This window comes from Narcine bancroftii, chromosome 4, assembly GCF_036971445.1.
Source record: "Narcine bancroftii isolate sNarBan1 chromosome 4, sNarBan1.hap1, whole genome shotgun sequence".
NCBI classification, from domain to species: domain Eukaryota; kingdom Metazoa; phylum Chordata; class Chondrichthyes; order Torpediniformes; family Narcinidae; genus Narcine; species Narcine bancroftii.
Window position 1 is genome coordinate 309,264,468 of NC_091472.1, and position 17,415 is coordinate 309,281,882.

Consider the following 17,415-nt stretch of genomic DNA (forward strand, 5'->3'; position numbering starts at 1 on the left):
TCTGTTGCCACTCTCCGACTTGATCCCAGCGCCTTTTAGACATTAGAAAGGACACGTTCTCTGCAACAAGTCGCTGCATTTCAAAGCTGGAGGGTAAGATAAAAATTCGCGATCGGGGTTAATTGGACCCCACAATCTGGATTCATTGTTACTGGGTGGGGAGGAAAGTTGAGTGGCTGCAGGATCTTGGAGGAGGAATTAACCCTGGAATCCCAAACTTTCAAGATGACTTGCGGGCAAAGTCGGGGCGGTGCGACCCTCGCCAGCCCCCAGCACCCGCGCCCAGTTGGAAACTCACACTCCACATTGCCCCGGAAAGAGGAACAAGTGAACTCCAGCTTGTTCTGGGCTTCCCATCTTCCTGACAGGCGAATAAGAACAGCAGGTCCAGTAAATGCCGGAGGAGCCCAGCCGGTCTTTTCAGCGTCCATAGGAGACAAAAAGACATCAGGTCTCTGTTAATTACAGGGGGATTCTGCAGCTTTAAGGGTTGGACACGAATATATAGGGAGATCTGCTTCGGCCTGAGCTTGGGTTCCGTGCGGCGAGGGTCGGGGCTGGAACCGGACTGCGACCGGGACCCGGACTTGACGCTGGACCCCGACTGGCGCCGGGACTGGGGCTGGAACCGGGAACGGGGCTAGACTGGACCGGGATCGGGGCTGGACTGGACCGGGGTCGGGGCTGGACTGGGGTCGGGGCTGGACTGGACCGGGAACGGGACTAGACTGGACCGGGGTCGGGACTGGACCGGGGTCGGGGCTGGAACCGGGATCGGGGTCGGGGCTGGACTGGACTGGACCGGGAACGGGACTGGACTGGACCGGGGTCGGGACTGGACCGGGGTCGGGGCTGGACTGGACTGGACCGGGAACGGGACTGGACTGGACCGGGGTCGGGACTGGACTGGGGTCGGGGCTGGAATGGATCGGGAACGGGGCTGGACTGGACTGGACTGGGGTCGGGGCTGGACTGGACTGGGGTCGGGGCTGGACTGGACCGGGGTCGGGGCTGGAACCGGGACGCAGCGGCCCAGGAAGGTTCCTTTCAGCAGTGTTTACTATAGAAAACACGGAAGCGGAAGTCCAGCAAGAAGTTGGGCAAGTTTTAGTCACTTCGGATGTTCACTTTGCGCCACAGACGGTACGAAGCCCGGGCCCCATGCGGTAGGGAGTCGGCCCCTTTCTAAGTTCCTTTTGCGAGGCGATGCCGAGACGGGACGGAGGGTGTTGGAGCCAGAGTGGCTGGGATCATGTTGGAGAAGGGGAGAGGGCTGCAGTGACACGGAGTCTGTTGGGGGGTGGGGTGCAGAGACAGAGAGATGGGGGCAGAGACAGAGAGATGGGGGCAGAGACAGAGAGATGGGGGCAGAGACAGAGAGATGGGGGCAGAGACAGAGAGATGGGGGTAGAGACAGAGAGATGGGGGCAGAGACAGAGAGATGGGGGCAGAGACAGAGAGATGGGTGCAGAGACAGAGAGATGGGGGGCAGAGACAGAGAGATGGGGGGCAGAGACAGAGAGATGGGGGGCAGAGACAGAGAGATGGGGGTAGAGACAGAGAGATGGGGCAGAGACAGAGAGATGGGGCAGAGACAGAGAGATGGGGGCAGAGACAGAGAGATGGGGGCAGAGACAGAGAGATGGGGGCAGAGACAGAGAGATAGGGGCAGAGACAGAGAGATGGGGGCAGAGACAGAGAGATGGGAGCAGAGACAGAGAGATGGGGGTAGAGACAGAGAGATAGGGGGTAGAGACAGAGAGATGGGGGCAGAGACAGAGAGATGGGGGCAGAGACAGAGAGATGGGGGCAGAGACAGAGAGATGGGGGCAGAGACAGAGAGATGGGGGCAGAGACAGAGAGATGGGGGCAGAGACAGAGAGATGGGGGCAGAGACAGAGAGATGGGGCAGAGACAGAGAGATAGGGGGTAGAGACAGAGAGATAGGGGCAGAGACAGAGATAGGGGCAGAGACAGAGAGATGGGGGCAGAGACAGAGAGATGGGGGCAGAGACAGAGAGATGGGGGCAGAGACAGAGAGATGGGAGGCAGAGACAGAGAGATGGGGGTAGAGACAGAGAGATAGGGGGTAGAGACAGAGAGATGGGGGCAGAGACAGAGAGATGGGGGCAGAGACAGAGAGATGGGGGCAGAGACAGAGAGATGGGGGTAGAGACAGAGAGATGGGGCAGAGACAGAGAGATGGGGCAGAGACAGAGAGATGGGGCAGAGACAGAGAGATGGGGGGCAGAGACAGAGAGATGGGGGGCAGAGACAGAGAGATGGGGGTAGAGACAGAGAGATGGGGGCAGAGACAGAGAGATGGGGGCAGAGACAGAGAGATGGGGCAGAGACAGAGAGATGGGGGTAGAGACAGAGAGATGGGAGCAGAGACAGAGAGATGGGGGCAGAGACAGAGAGATGGGGCAGAGACAGAGAGATGGGGGTAGAGACAGAGCGATAGGGGGTAGAGACAGAGAGATAGGGGCAGAGACAGAGAGATGGGGGCAGAGACAGAGAGATGGGGGCAGAGACAGAGAGATGGGGGTAGAGACAGAGAGATAGGGGGTAGAGACAGAGAGATGGGGGCAGAGACAGAGAGATGGGGGCAGAGACAGAGAGATGGGGGCAGAGACAGAGAGATGGGGGCAGAGACAGAGAGATGGGGGCAGAGACAGAGAGATGGGGGCAGAGACAGAGAGATGGGGGCAGAGACAGAGAGATGGGGGCAGAGACAGAGAGATGGGGGTAGAGACAGAGAGATAGGGGGTAGAAGAGAGATGGGGGCAGAGACAGAGAGATGGGGGCAGAGACAGAGAGTTGGGGGCAGAGACAGAGAGATGGGGGCAGAGACAGAGAGATGGGGCAGAGACAGAGAGATGGGGGTAGAGACAGAGAGATAGGGGGTAGAGACAGAGAGATAGGGGCAGAGACAGAGAGATGGGGGCAGAGACAGAGAGATGGGGGCAGAGACAGAGAGATGGGGGCAGAGACAGAGAGATGGGGGCAGAGACAGAGAGATGGGGGCAGAGACAGAGAGATGGGGGCAGAGACAGAGAGATGGGGGCAGAGACAGAGAGATGGGGGCAGAGACAGAGAGATGGGGGCAGAGACAGAGAGATGGGGGCAGAGACAGAGAGATGGGGGCAGAGACAGAGAGATGGGGGCAGAGACAGAGAGATGGGGGTAGAGACAGAGAGATGGGGGTAGAGACAGAGAGATAGGGGCAGAGACAGAGAGATGGGGGCAGAGACAGAGAGATGGGGGCAGAGACAGAGAGATGGGGGCAGAGACAGAGAGATGGGGGCAGAGACAGAGAGTTGGGGGCAGAGACAGAGAGATGGGGCAGAGACAGAGAGATGGGGCAGAGACAGAGAGATGGGGCAGAGACAGAGAGATGGGGGTAGAGACAGAGAGATGGGGGTAGAGACAGAGAGATGGGGGCAGAGACAGAGAGATAGGGGCAGAGACAGAGAGATGGGGGCAGAGACAGAGAGATAGGGGCAGAGACAGAGAGATGGGGATAGAGACAGAGAGATGGGGCAGAGACAGAGAGATGGGGGCAGAGACAGAGAGATGGGGGCAGAGACAGAGAGATGGGGGCAGAGACAGAGAGATGGGGTAGAGACAGAGAGATAGGGGCAGAGACAGAGAGATGGGGGCAGAGACAGAGAGATGGGGGCAGAGACAGAGAGATGGGGGCAGAGACAGAGAGATGGGGGCAGAGACAGAGAGATGGGGGTAGAGACAGAGAGATGGGGGTAGAGACAGAGAGATAGGGGCAGAGACAGAGAGATGGGGGCAGAGACAGAGAGATGGGGGCAGAGACAGAGAGATGGGGGCAGAGACAGAGAGTTGGGGGCAGAGACAGAGAGATGGGGGCAGAGACAGAGAGATGGGGCAGAGACAGAGAGATGGGGCAGAGACAGAGAGATGGGGGTAGAGACAGAGAGATGGGGGTAGAGACAGAGAGATGGGGGCAGAGACAGAGAGATAGGGGCAGAGACAGAGAGATGGGGGCAGAGACAGAGAGATAGGGGCAGAGACAGAGAGATGGGGATAGAGACAGAGAGATAGGGGGCAGAGACAGAGAGATGGGGGCAGAGACAGAGAGATGGGGGCAGAGACAGAGAGTTGGGGGCAGAACAGAGAGATGGGGGCAGAGACAGAGAGATGGGGGTAGAGACAGAGAGATGGGGGTAGAGACAGAGAGATGGGGGTAGAGACAGAGAGATGGGGGTAGAGACAGAGAGATGGGGGTAGAGACAGAGAGATGGGGCAGAGACAGAGAGATGGGGGTAGAGACAGAGAGATGGGAGCAGAGACAGAGAGATGGGGGCAGAGACAGAGAGATGGGGCAGAGACAGAGAGATGGGGGTAGAGACAGAGCGATAGGGGGTAGAGACAGAGAGATAGGGGCAGAGACAGAGAGATGGGGGCAGAGACAGAGAGATGGGGGCAGAGACAGAGAGATGGGGGTAGAGACAGAGAGATAGGGGGTAGAGACAGAGAGATGGGGGCAGAGACAGAGAGATGGGGGCAGAGACAGAGAGATGGGGGCAGAGACAGAGAGATGGGGGCAGAGACAGAGAGATGGGGGCAGAGACAGAGAGATGGGGGCAGAGACAGAGAGATGGGGGCAGAGACAGAGAGATGGGGGTAGAGACAGAGAGATAGGGGGTAGAAGAGAGATGGGGGCAGAGACAGAGAGATGGGGGCAGAGACAGAGAGTTGGGGGCAGAGACAGAGAGATGGGGGCAGAGACAGAGAGATGGGGCAGAGACAGAGAGATGGGGGTAGAGACAGAGAGATAGGGGGTAGAGACAGAGAGATAGGGGGCAGAGACAGAGAGATGGGGGCAGAGACAGAGAGATGGGGGCAGAGACAGAGAGATGGGGGCAGAGACAGAGAGATGGGGGCAGAGACAGAGAGATGGGGGCAGAGACAGAGAGATGGGGGCAGAGACAGAGAGATGGGGGCAGAGACAGAGAGATGGGGGCAGAGACAGAGAGATGGGGGCAGAGACAGAGAGATGGGGGCAGAGACAGAGAGATGGGGGCAGAGACAGAGAGATGGGGGCAGAGACAGAGAGATGGGGGTAGAGACAGAGAGATGGGGGTAGAGACAGAGAGATAGGGGCAGAGACAGAGAGATGGGGGCAGAGACAGAGAGATGGGGGCAGAGACAGAGAGATGGGGGCAGAGACAGAGAGTTGGGGGCAGAGACAGAGAGATGGGGGCAGAGACAGAGAGATGGGGCAGAGACAGAGAGATGGGGCAGAGACAGAGAGATGGGGGTAGAGACAGAGAGATGGGGGTAGAGACAGAGAGATGGGGGCAGAGACAGAGAGATAGGGGCAGAGACAGAGAGATGGGGGCAGAGACAGAGAGATAGGGGCAGAGACAGAGAGATGGGGATAGAGACAGAGAGATGGGGCAGAGACAGAGAGATGGGGGCAGAGACAGAGAGATGGGGGCAGAGACAGAGAGATGGGGGCAGAGACAGAGAGATGGGGTAGAGACAGAGAGATGAGGGGCAGAGACAGAGAGATGGGGGCAGAGACAGAGAGATGGGGGCAGAGACAGAGAGATGGGGGCAGAGACAGAGAGATGGGGGTAGAGACAGAGAGATGGGGGTAGAGACAGAGAGATAGGGGCAGAGACAGAGAGATGGGGGCAGAGACAGAGAGATGGGGGCAGAGACAGAGAGATGGGGGCAGAGACAGAGAGTTGGGGGCAGAGACAGAGAGATGGGGGCAGAGACAGAGAGATGGGGGCAGAGACAGAGAGATGGGGCAGAGACAGAGAGATGGGGCAGAGACAGAGAGATGGGGGTAGAGACAGAGAGATGGGGGTAGAGACAGAGAGATGGGGGCAGAGACAGAGAGATAGGGGCAGAGACAGAGAGATGGGGGCAGAGACAGAGAGATAGGGGCAGAGACAGAGAGATGGGGATAGAGACAGAGAGATAGGGGGCAGAGACAGAGAGATGGGGGCAGAGACAGAGAGATGGGGGCAGAGACAGAGAGTTGGGGGCAGAACAGAGAGATGGGGGCAGAGACAGAGAGATGGGGGTAGAGACAGAGAGATGGGGGTAGAGACAGAGAGATGGGGGTAGAGACAGAGAGATGGGGGTAGAGACAGAGAGATGGGGGTAGAGACAGAGAGATGGGGGTAGAGACAGAGAGAGATGGGAGGGTCAGACACAGAGAGAGATGGGGGGGTCAGACACAGAGAGAGATGGGGGGGTCAGAGACAGAGAGAGATGGGGGGTCAGAGACAGAGAGATGGGGGGGCAGAGACAGAGAGAGATTGTGAGTGGGAGCAAGTGGCTGGGTGTGAGTGCCAGAGAGTATGTGTGTATTCATGTGGGACGGTGAGCAAGTGTATCAGAAGTAGAGTGTGAGTGCCCCACGCTGTCCCGTTCATGCTGCCAACCCTGCTCGGAAAGCGGGTAAAATTACCGGGCCTGCTGCACTCAGGAGCTTTTCCCACTGCACCACGATTGACCAGGTTAATCAGCACCCTGGCATTTTAAGGGCCGGGGGTCCCACCTCTGGCGGCGACCATGCGAGAGCAAGTGGTGCTTTCACACCGCCAGAAGTTAACTCGGCCGGGCTCTGCCCCTTGTCCCCGCCAAGTGTCGGAGGGGGTTGAATTTAACTCGCCCTGCCAGATTGGGACGTTTCACACTGCACAATGACTGGCTACGGACCCGCCACCCAGTTCATCCCACATGTAATTGGCGGTGGAGTGTGAGTGAAGCACGATTGTGACCTAGAGATTCTGTGTGCGAGTGACCGATTAAAACTGAGACAGACTGAGAATAAGAGACTGTGTCTCAGGGAGAGGAACAGGGAGAAGGGGTCTTAGAGTGATGGCAATGCAGTCCATCTCAAAAAGAATGTCTTAAAGAAATAGAAACAGAGAGTGGAAAGACAAATCCAATGGAAGTCTGAGAGAGACCGTATGAGTCTTGGCGAGGGAGCGAGACCAAGTGATAGTGAGGAAATGTGAGGGGTAAAAAAAGATGCAGTGGGAGAGAGAGTATGAATGAGTTAATGGGGCATGTGTGAGTATGGAGGGAGATGGTCAGCATGTGTGAGAGGCAGCTTGCGTTAGTGAGTGGGCACCAGAGTGAGTGTGAACAGAATGAGATAGAAACGGTGAGTGAATGAAAGGGAATGGCAGTGTGTGACGGAGGGATTCTGTGGGAGTGTAGCAGAGAGCTACTGTGAGTGACACAATGAGACAGAGAGAAGGTGTGTGTCAGAGACCTTGAAAGGTGAAATTTTGAGAGTACAGCTTGGATGTTTCTGTCAGGATTAAAGGCAAGGTTAGCAGGCGTAGAGAACCCTGGTTTTCAAGCGATATTGGGGGTCTGATTCGGAAGAAGAGAGAGATGTCTAGACAGCATGGAGCAAATGAGGTCCATAAGGAGTATAAAAATTCAAGAAAAACCTCAAGAGAGAAATCAGGAAGGCTAAAAGAAGACATGAGGTGGTTTTGGCAGACAATGCGAAAGAAAATCCTAAGGGTTTCTACAGGTATATTAAGAACAGAAGTTAGTAAGGGACAAAATTGGTCCCCTTGAAGATCAGAGTGATTGGCATGTATTGAGCCAAAAGAGATGGGGGAGATCTTAAATGTTTTTTTTTCATCAGTATTCAGTCAAGAAACAGGAACGAAGTTGTGGGAAGTAAGAAAAACAAGCAGTGAGGTCATAGAACCTATACAAATTAAATAGGAGGAGGTACTTAATGTCTTAAAGCAAATAAGGGTGGATAACCCCCCCCCCAGGGCTGACAAGATGTCCCCTTGGACTTTGAGGGAGGCTAGAAATTGCAGAGGCTCTGGCAGAAATATTTAAAATGCCTTAGCCACGGGTGAAATGCTGGAGAATTGGAGAGTGGATCATTGTTTAAAAGGGGCTTCAAAAGTAAGCCTGGAAATTATAGGCCGGAGAGCCTGACATCAGAAGTAGGTAAATAATTAGAAGGCGTTCTAAGAGATCAGATATACAATTATGTGAATAGGGATGGTCAACATGGCTTTGTGTGTGGCAAGTTGTGTTTAACCAATCTTTTAGAGCAGTGGTTCTCAACCTTTCTCTTTCCACTCACATTCCCCCTTAAGTAATCCCTATGCCATAGATGCAATCCCTATGCCATAGATGCTCGATGATTAGTAGGAAATTGCTAAAGGTGGGATGTGAATGGGAAGGGAAGGTTGAGAATCACTGCTGTCGACCAAATGTTACTGAAATATTTTGCTTGTGAAAAATTGTCATTGACCCATTTCCTTGGGGTTCTGAAACCGTGCACATAACGAGTCAATGAGGGACGATTAAAACAGTGGTTTTCAACCTTTTTCTTTTCACCTACGTAACACCTTAAGCCAAGGGTGTCAAACTCAAATTCACGGAGGGCCAAAATTAAAAACTTGGACTAAGTCGAGGGCCGAACTAAATATTTATTGAAAATTTTCAACAACATCTGCGTGTTTTCTCTTCTTTCAACATATGTAATGTTAAACTTTTTCTTATTAAAATAAATGTTTAATAATAGTTTTGGATAAACTCTTTCCAGAAGCATTAACAAATGAGAAATAAAATATTCAATAAATAATATTTCTCTATAGAGGATTTGTCAAATGTTGCTAGTCGTGCTGTCGAATAGTAAAATCTGAGGGCTATTGAGAATGTGGGAGAATAACATGATTCCTGAAACAATCAAATGGTGACTGATTGTGGGCATGAACTCTAGCAGGGTTATTTGCCATGCCCTTTTTCCATTGGTACAGATATCCTTTGATTTACACACTTTCAAGTTTTATGCCTAATGAGCTTGTATCCAGGTGCAGGACCATTTTTAACCAGGAATATATTTATCACTGTGACATGAAACTATTGGAAGATCGTTTTATCCTGAGATTAAAGTTCTTAATCCTTACTCAGGCCTGTGTGCGGGAAGGGCGGGGTTTGCGGGCGATCGGGTTGGACAACGACAGTGCGGGGGCATCGGCTCTCGCTGCAGGGCGGCATCTCGGCGGAGCAGCGGCCCCGTCACCGTGAGTCACGGATTGGCCTGCGGCAGGGAGGGGGAGTGGTGGGCAACGGTCCTGGCGAGGTCAGGCCCGAGGCCTCCGGTTTCCGGGTGCTGGGAAGTGGCCTTGGCTTCCCCTGACACCGGCCAGGCCCCAAAACCAGAGTCCACGGTGAGACCTGCAACGTAAATAGAGGAGGTGGGGGCGATTAGCTGGCTGACACAATGCATTCTGGGATTTGTTGTATTACTGTGCATGCGCTATACTGGCGCGGCGGCCAGCGGGCCACCTCTAATACATTTTCAAATGATCTTGCGGGCCAAATATAATTATATCGTGGGCCAAATTTGGCCCGCGGGCCAGAGTTTGACATGTGTGCCCTATGCCATCGGAACTCTGTAATTAGTGAGGGATTGCTTAAGGTGGGATGTGAGTGGGAAGGAAAGGGTGAGAATCACTGCTCTAGACCCAACCCTGCACATGACGAGTCAATGAGGGATGATTAAAGCAGTGGTCTTCAAACTTTTTCTTCCCACCCACAGACCACCTTAAGCAATACCTTACTAATCACAGAGCACCAATGGCACAGGGACGCGAGTGGAAAGAAAAAGGTTGAGAACTGTTGTATTGTGGTAACTCCATATCTGATTAGGTTAATTGTTAGCAAGTGGTCAGAGAAGGACCCCCCCCACCCCAAGAAAGGCTTAAATCACAGGAACAAAATAAGCTTCCGTCTCACTGCTCCCAATCTTACACACAGTCCTGATGTGGAATGTGGGTCGCAGCTCCATGTTCACCTGAGTTCAGGTGCTGTCTGTGTGGAGTTTGTACGCTCTCCCCTTGTCTTGGACAACAGGTCGGGTCGCCTGACCGAAGGCATCCCGAACCCCCCGTTGAAACGCTGGCGTCCGGGGCGGTGGCGGAATTGGCTGAGAAGAGCGCGTTGCTCCACCCCCCTCCCATGGTTGGAGAGGGATTAAACTGCGATCTCACGGCGCCGGGCTCGACTCCAACAAAAGGAGCGGGAGGCAGGGTCCGTCGTGCACGGAGCGAGGGGGAAGGCATCGCCCGGCGTCGCCGCTGAAGCGCAGACCCAGCGAGGATGGTCCCCAACTCCAGCCGCATCTGTGTGTCCGGGAGCCAGGCGGGCTGAGTGCGGCGCTCCGATCCCCGGGATTCGGGACTCTGAGATCCACTCCACACCTCCGGCGTCTTCATTTTCACCTTCAGTGTGCATGCGCTATACTGGGCGCGGCGGGCCAGCGGGCCAACTCTAATATATATTTAATATGATCTTGCGGGCCAAATATAATTATATCGCGGGCCAAATTTGGCCCGCAGGCCAGAGAGTTTGACATGTGTGCCTTAAGCAATCCCTTACTAATCACAGCGCACCGATGGGATAGGGATTACTTAAGATGGTATGTGAGTGGAAAGAAAAAGGTTGAGAACCACCCTTCTAGAGTTTTTCAAGGAGAAAACAAGGAAAGTTGATGAAGGGAAGGTTGAGGATGTGTCTACATGGACTTTAATAAGTCCTTTGACATGGGAGTTTAGTCAGGAAGGTTCAAATGCTAGAAAGTAGTCAACCAGATTTGACAATGACTAAATGGGAGAAACAGAGATCAGTGGTGGATGATTGCTTCTCAGACTGGAGGCCTGTGATTAGTGGTGTGCTTCAGGATCGGTGCTGGGACAATTGTTGTTTGTCATCTCTATCAATGATCTGAATGGTAATGTGGTAAATTGGATCACAGCCAGAGATGCAGCTGGCACTAAGATTGGAGGTGTTCTGGACAGCGAAAAAGGTTTTCAAAGCTTGCAGAGGGATCTGAACCAACAGGAAAAATGGGCTGAAAATGGCAGATGGGATTTAATGCTGACAAGTGTGAAGTGTTGCATTTTGGAAGAACAAACCAAGAAAGGACACACATGGTAAATGGTAGGGCATTGAGGAGTGCAGTAGAACAGAGGGATCTAGGAATACACATACATATTTCCTGAAGAGTGGCGACCCAAGTGGAAAGAGCTTTTGGCATATTGGCCTTCATAAATCCAAGTAGTGAGTTTAGGAGTTGGGATGTTATGGTAAAGTTGTATAAGACATTGGTGAGGTCAAAATTGGAGTATTGTGTACAGTTTTAGTCACCAAACTATAGGAAAGATATCAATAAGATTGAAAAAGTGCAGAGAGATTTACTAGGATGTTACCCAGACTTCAGGAACTGAGTTACAGGGAAAGATTAAACAGGTTAGGACTTTATTCCCTGGAACGTAGAAGAATGAGGGGAGATTTTGATAGGGGTATTTAAAATTATGAGGTGGACAGACAGAGTACATGTAGGGAGACTTTTTCCACTAAGGGTAGGTGAGATATAAACCAGAGGGCGTGACTTAATAATGAAATTTTTTTTGGGGGGGGGCGGTGACACGAGTGGGAGTGTGGAACGAGCTGCCATTCTGAAGTGTTGAATGCAGACTTAATTTTAACATTTAAGAAGAATTTGGGTATGTACATGGATGGGAGAGGTATGGAGGACTCTGCACTGGTGCAGGTCAGTGGGACTAGGCAAATAAAAAAGAAAATGGTTCGGCACAGACTAGAAGGGCCGAAGGGGCCTGTTTCTGAGCTGTAGTGTTCTGTGGTTTCTCTGAGTAATACAGAGAGAGAAAATGATGAATATCAGGGAGAGGATGAGGAGTAAAAAGATTGTAAATAATGAGGCAAAGAGAAAGGGATGAGATTCAAGCAAGGGAAACTGGACAATGAAGAAGTGAAATGGGAGACTGATGGGGGGGGAGGAAATGAGGTGGATTAAACCAGGGATTAGAGAGCCCTGGAAAGATAATAGGAAGAATTTAAATGGGTGGAGAATAAGTGGGACAGTAAAATATAATTGGAGAGAAAACCAATGTGGATTGAACAGGAAAGGGAAGAGAGGGACTGGACTGAAAGTTATTGATAACAGTGAAATGTTTTTTTTAAAAAAGATAGAGAGAAATTTAAAATACAGACTAACTTAGGGAGGTGAAGAACATTGCAATTGGGGTCATGGAGAAACCTGGGAATAAGAAAAGGAAAGGAGAATACAGGAAAAATGGGGTGGGGGTGGGAATTAATTTTGAGGAGAGAATAAGTGAAATCAATAGGCCATTTCAGGTGAAGTTTCCGCCTTGAGGCCGGCGACAGGAGTGGATTGAAAACTACGAACTCACCTGTCGGACACCAGCTCTAAAAGGCTGCTCCAACATCTCATTCATAGCCTTGTAGCGTCCTCTGGATCTGATGGAGGTGGGGAGACTGGTGCCGCAGCGCCACCTGTCATAAATATGCGGCATAACAATGGCGGTCTTCCCTACCCATTATCCCCCATGCAGGTGGAACCACTCTGTGTTTCCCAGAACAGTTCCAGCTGCGTGGGGCATTAGGGTAGGGAAGACCGCCATTGCTATGACGCGCTGTGAACCGCAGAGAGTGACCCTAAAGACCTAAGTGCCCAGTGAAGTGTCACAGCCTGCAGTGCCCGCTCTCCGAAGTCCCCCGCCGACCACCCCTATCCCGACAGCCCACGGCCGCCTTTGCCCCAATGGCCCCCACTGATCTCCCCTCCCCAGTGGGTTGGGGGACTGTCAGTTAGCGGGGAGTTGGGTCATGGCTGATGGAGTCATTGGCCCGCCCCTAAACAGCCACTTAGCCATACATTCGCTCCGCCAATTATCCTTCCCCAAGGAGGGTTGGCATTGGCATTCAGGTAGCTAAGTATTTAGCCACAAGGGGGTACAATCTTCACCTTTACACAAGAGCAATTAGACCACCTGAAAGGGCCTCATATTAACAGAGTGAAAAGAATTGTAACTGGAAAACAGAATAAGCATTCAATACTGGGGGTCTTTTTATAAAAAAAGAGAGGACATGGGGGAGCTGAAGACTGCAAGGAAGAAGACTGCTGAACTCATGAAGTCAATTAACCAAGGGGAATGAAAATTTTATATTTAAGTTAGTGGAAGGACTAAGTTTCACTACAGTTTATTGAGGCCTGGGTACAGCTAGAATAAATAGAAGTTAAGATTTTTTTTTGAGAAGAGATAAAAGTTTAAGTGAGCACTGGAATAGGCAGGTGTAAAGTAATCCAGACAAGAATCACCAGAGGAAGGCAGGTTGGGGTGAGGGATGGAGCTTTGGTCCTCGTGGTAGAGAACCATTGGGACGATGAGTTTGGAAATGGATGGAATGCCAAGTAATCTGGATCTGGTGGCTACAATGAGAAAGGGCGGCTGGAAATGGATTTGACAAAGCTTAAACATGGTCTTTGGAAGGTTTAGGAAGTAAAAGGGAAAATGGGAGACCTCTTACATGGGTATCAATACTGAAAAATTGGGATATAGAATAACGAGGGGGAAAAAACAGGGAATAGGTAAGAATTCGGAAGGTGGGTGTGAAAAGATAAGTAGAGAAGGCAGCAAGACTCTTGGGAAAGTGATAGGTTGTGGGAGGAGGGCTGAGAACAGGATAATAATATAACTGGGTCAGAGAAACTGGAGGTAGAGAACACAAATGAGAACTGTTGGAAATGGGGTGGGCTGATGGAAAAGCCAGTGGAAAAAAAGCAACGTTACCTGTGATGACATATATATATATATATATATATATTTATATATATATATATATATATATTTATATATATATATATATATATATTTATATATATATATATATATTTATATATATATATATATATATATATTTATATATATATATATTATATATATATTTATATATATATATATTTATATATATATTTATATATATATATATATATATATATATTTATATATATATATATCTTGGGATTTTCCTTTATCCTACATGCCAGCTGGTCTTAAAATTCTCACTGATGGTCACTTCAGACACTTGCCCTACCTAGTTCCCAAAGATGAGATACAGTGTTGTGCTATCTTTCGTAGGGCCCTCAGTACATTGATTTATGAAGCTTCTTGGACACACAAATTCCACCACGTCCAAGCCCTTTGTGATTCAGTCAATCTTAAGGAATTAAAATCTCTCATTTAAACATGAGTGGTTTTTATATTGGGCACACCAGTGCACACAAAGGGAGAATGAAATGGGTTACACCCCGGAATCCTTTCCACAGTAAGATAACTGAACTGGAATGGATCAGGCCTTGAGGAAATAACATTGAGCCTGGGAGTGGTCAAAGAACGGCAGTAAAATGAATTGAAGTTCAAAACTTTAATATCCTAAAGATCACATTGAGCCTGGGAGTGGTCAAAGAATGGCAGTAAAATGAATTGAAGTCCAAAACTTTAATATCCTAAAGATCTGGGGACCAGAATTCTCAACATTATAGGTTTTACTCTTAACTACTTTAGCACAAATTGCATTAGTTTGGCTTCCAAATAGTTATAATGTTGAAGGAAACAGTTGGTTCTCATCATTTTATTGAGTTTGCTGCAGGGAATTCAACTGGCCATTCAGATCTTTGCCACGTAGAATTGAGCAAATGTTGTATAAGGCTAGTTTCGTTTGAAACTGAAATTGTGAAGATTCCATTTACAAGTTTTTGTTGTATTGGGCATTTAAAGTGATGAGGCACAAATAATGTTGAAAACTCCCCCACCCCGCCACCACCCCACTCCCACCTCATCTTTGGATAAATATGTTTGTATATTAAACAATCCGAGATAAACAAAATCTCCGAAAGGTGGTTAATACACACTGGTGATGTGGTCATTGTTGGATTGGAGTTGCATACACAGCTTTCAATAGAGTGTATTTTGATATAGTACAAAAACATTTGTACATTTGATAAAATTTTCACTTAATCAGCTTATTTGGCTGATTTCAGGCAGATTAGCAAAACCTCCAGTCTTTTAATACTTGGTCATTTTGGTTTGTTTCTGGGGTTTTATATTAAATTTAGAGATTAGATTGTTCAGAAATATTAATACTTGATTGCAATTATTATCTTCAATAACTGTTAAATAAAATTCCAGTCGTGTTTGTGTGATATATCTGTATATATGTTTCAAAATGTGCCATTTCCCTTTTTGAACCATCTTAATATTTTATATCGACACGGACATTTGCTCAAGTGCTTATGCATTTTGAGTATGGATTTAATTTTTGCCCGTGAAAATTTTTGATCACCATTTTAAAGAGGAAACTCTCAACATTTGCTGTCATGGTCAAAAATGTCTGGTTCAAAATATGCTGATCTGTAGTTGAATCATTCAGGAACTTTGCAGTTTCCTCCTTCTTGATTCCCCTCAGCATTCTATGAAATTCATATTCTGGCATTTATCACCCAGTCCCATTGTCTTGGTGCTTCTCTGTACATGCAGTATTACATGACAAGAACGGATACTTGAATTTAAAAATTGTTTGAAAATTTGTACTAACCTTTAGTTGAACTGGTTTTGTGTTGTTTATTTTAAATCCTTTAAAATGATGTGTATCTTTCTTTTCTTCTTTGGCTTGGCTTCGCGGATGAAGATATATGGAGGGGTATGTCCATGCCTGCTGCAGGCTCGTTGGTGACTGACAAGTCCGATGCGGGACAGGCAGGCACGGTTGCAGCGGTTGCAAGGGAAAATTGGTGGGTTGGGGTTGGATGTTGGGTTTTTCCTCCTTTGTCTTTTGTCAGTGAGGTGGGCTCTGCGGTCTTCTTCAAAGGAGGTTGCTGCCCGCCGAACTGTGAGGCGCCAAGATGCACGGTTGGAGGCGAGATCAGCCCACTGGCGGTGGTCAATATGGCAGGCACCAAGAGATTTCTTTAAGCAATCCTTGTACCTCTTCTTTGGTGCACCTCTGTCTCGGTGGCCAGTGGAGAGCTCGCCATAGAACACGATCTTGGGATATATATATATATATGTAGGTGATTATTATGTGCTGGAGAGAAGCTGTTTCATTTGGTTGCATATATACAGTCAGAAGGTAATGAACTAATGAACTTGAACTTGTTCTACCCTAGTTGACTTGATAAATGCAATGAGGATTTGACTTTCACTTAGATCTTGCACTATAACTGAGATATGCTTTGCCATCTGCCTTATTTTCCCCAGGCAAACAGAGGAATATGACATTCGAGTTGATTTATCTTCCTAATGTGAGCAACAAACTCCTACGTTACTGCAGATAATGGGGGTAGACAGCCTAGTTTTAAGCCACTGCTTATACAAGTGGTCTTGGATGAGCAGATCAATATTTAGTAAAAACACAGAAATGCTTGGGGAGCTCAGCCAGTCTCGCAGCGTTCATAGGGGGTGAAGATGTATTACCGGCATTTTGGGCCTGAGCCCTTCTTCAAGGTATGAGCAAATATCAGGAAGGCATCTGAATAAAGACTGAAGAATGGCAGGGGGAGGGGTCCAGACCAACAGAGGGTGTTTATTGGATGTGATAAGAGGAAAAGTGAGAATTGATTTTAGCTCTGTGGATGGAGACGGAGAGAAAGGAGAGAGAGAGAGAAAGGAGAGAGAGAGAGAGAGAGAGACACACACACACACACACACACACACACACACACACACACACACACACACACACACACACACACACACACACACACACACACACACACACACACACAAGTGGTGTTTTAATGGAAACCAGAGACATTGACGTCTGGCAGTGCCAGCAAGGAAAAGGGACAGGGAGTTGAAATGGATGGCCACTGGGAGATTTATTGGGGCAGACAGAGCTGAGGTGCTATTTAGTCCTTTGCCTAGTGAGGAAGTCCTGCTCTTGGATTAATGTAATCCATAAACCTACAGGAATTAGAAGGTGACCAGTTTGATGGGAACAGCATTTTTACTTAATTTGTGATGTGTTGGTTTTCAAGCAAAATGGTACAATCTTGTCAACCTGGAGATTATAGCTCAGGAAAGAGAGTTCAGCTCCCTTTGCCGTGAAACATCACTGTGGTCACTGGTAATGCTATTGAGATCCACTACAATAAATTATGATGTTGACCATCATATTTAGTTTGCATGCAGAACTCAAAACCTGATAGGGCCCACTTAAATTCCATACAGCCCTAATGCTCTGAAGCAAACAGAAGGGCACGTTTCTCATGGAAGCCATACAACAGAAATACACATCATGAGTGCTCTGGTGGTTAAGTCAATGGCTTTCTAACTTTTTCTTTCCACTCACATACCACTTTAAGTATTCCCTATGCCATTGGTGCTCTGTGATTAGGGATTACTTAGGGTGGTATGTGAGTGGAAAGAAAAAGTTTGAAAATCACTGTTTTAATTGTATCTAATTAACTCGTTATGTGCAGGGTTTCAGAACTCCAAAGGAAATGGGCCATTGACAATTTTTCTCAAGCAAAATATTTCAGTAACA

General features: G+C 49.0%; 1 protein-coding gene across 2 annotated transcripts in view; it reads left to right on the top strand.

The window, feature by feature from the left end:
- Window positions 1-1,087: 1,087 nt before the first annotated feature.
- itprid2 (ITPR interacting domain containing 2) overlaps window positions 1,088-17,415 on the top strand; it is a 176,588-nt gene continuing 160,260 nt past the window's right edge. The window contains exon 1 of one of the 2 annotated variants that reach the window (XM_069935873.1): window positions 1,088-1,166. The gene's annotated coding sequence lies outside the window, so the exon portion shown is untranslated. The remainder of the gene's footprint in view (window positions 1,167-17,415) is intronic. The other variant, XM_069935877.1, reaches the window with a different exon arrangement.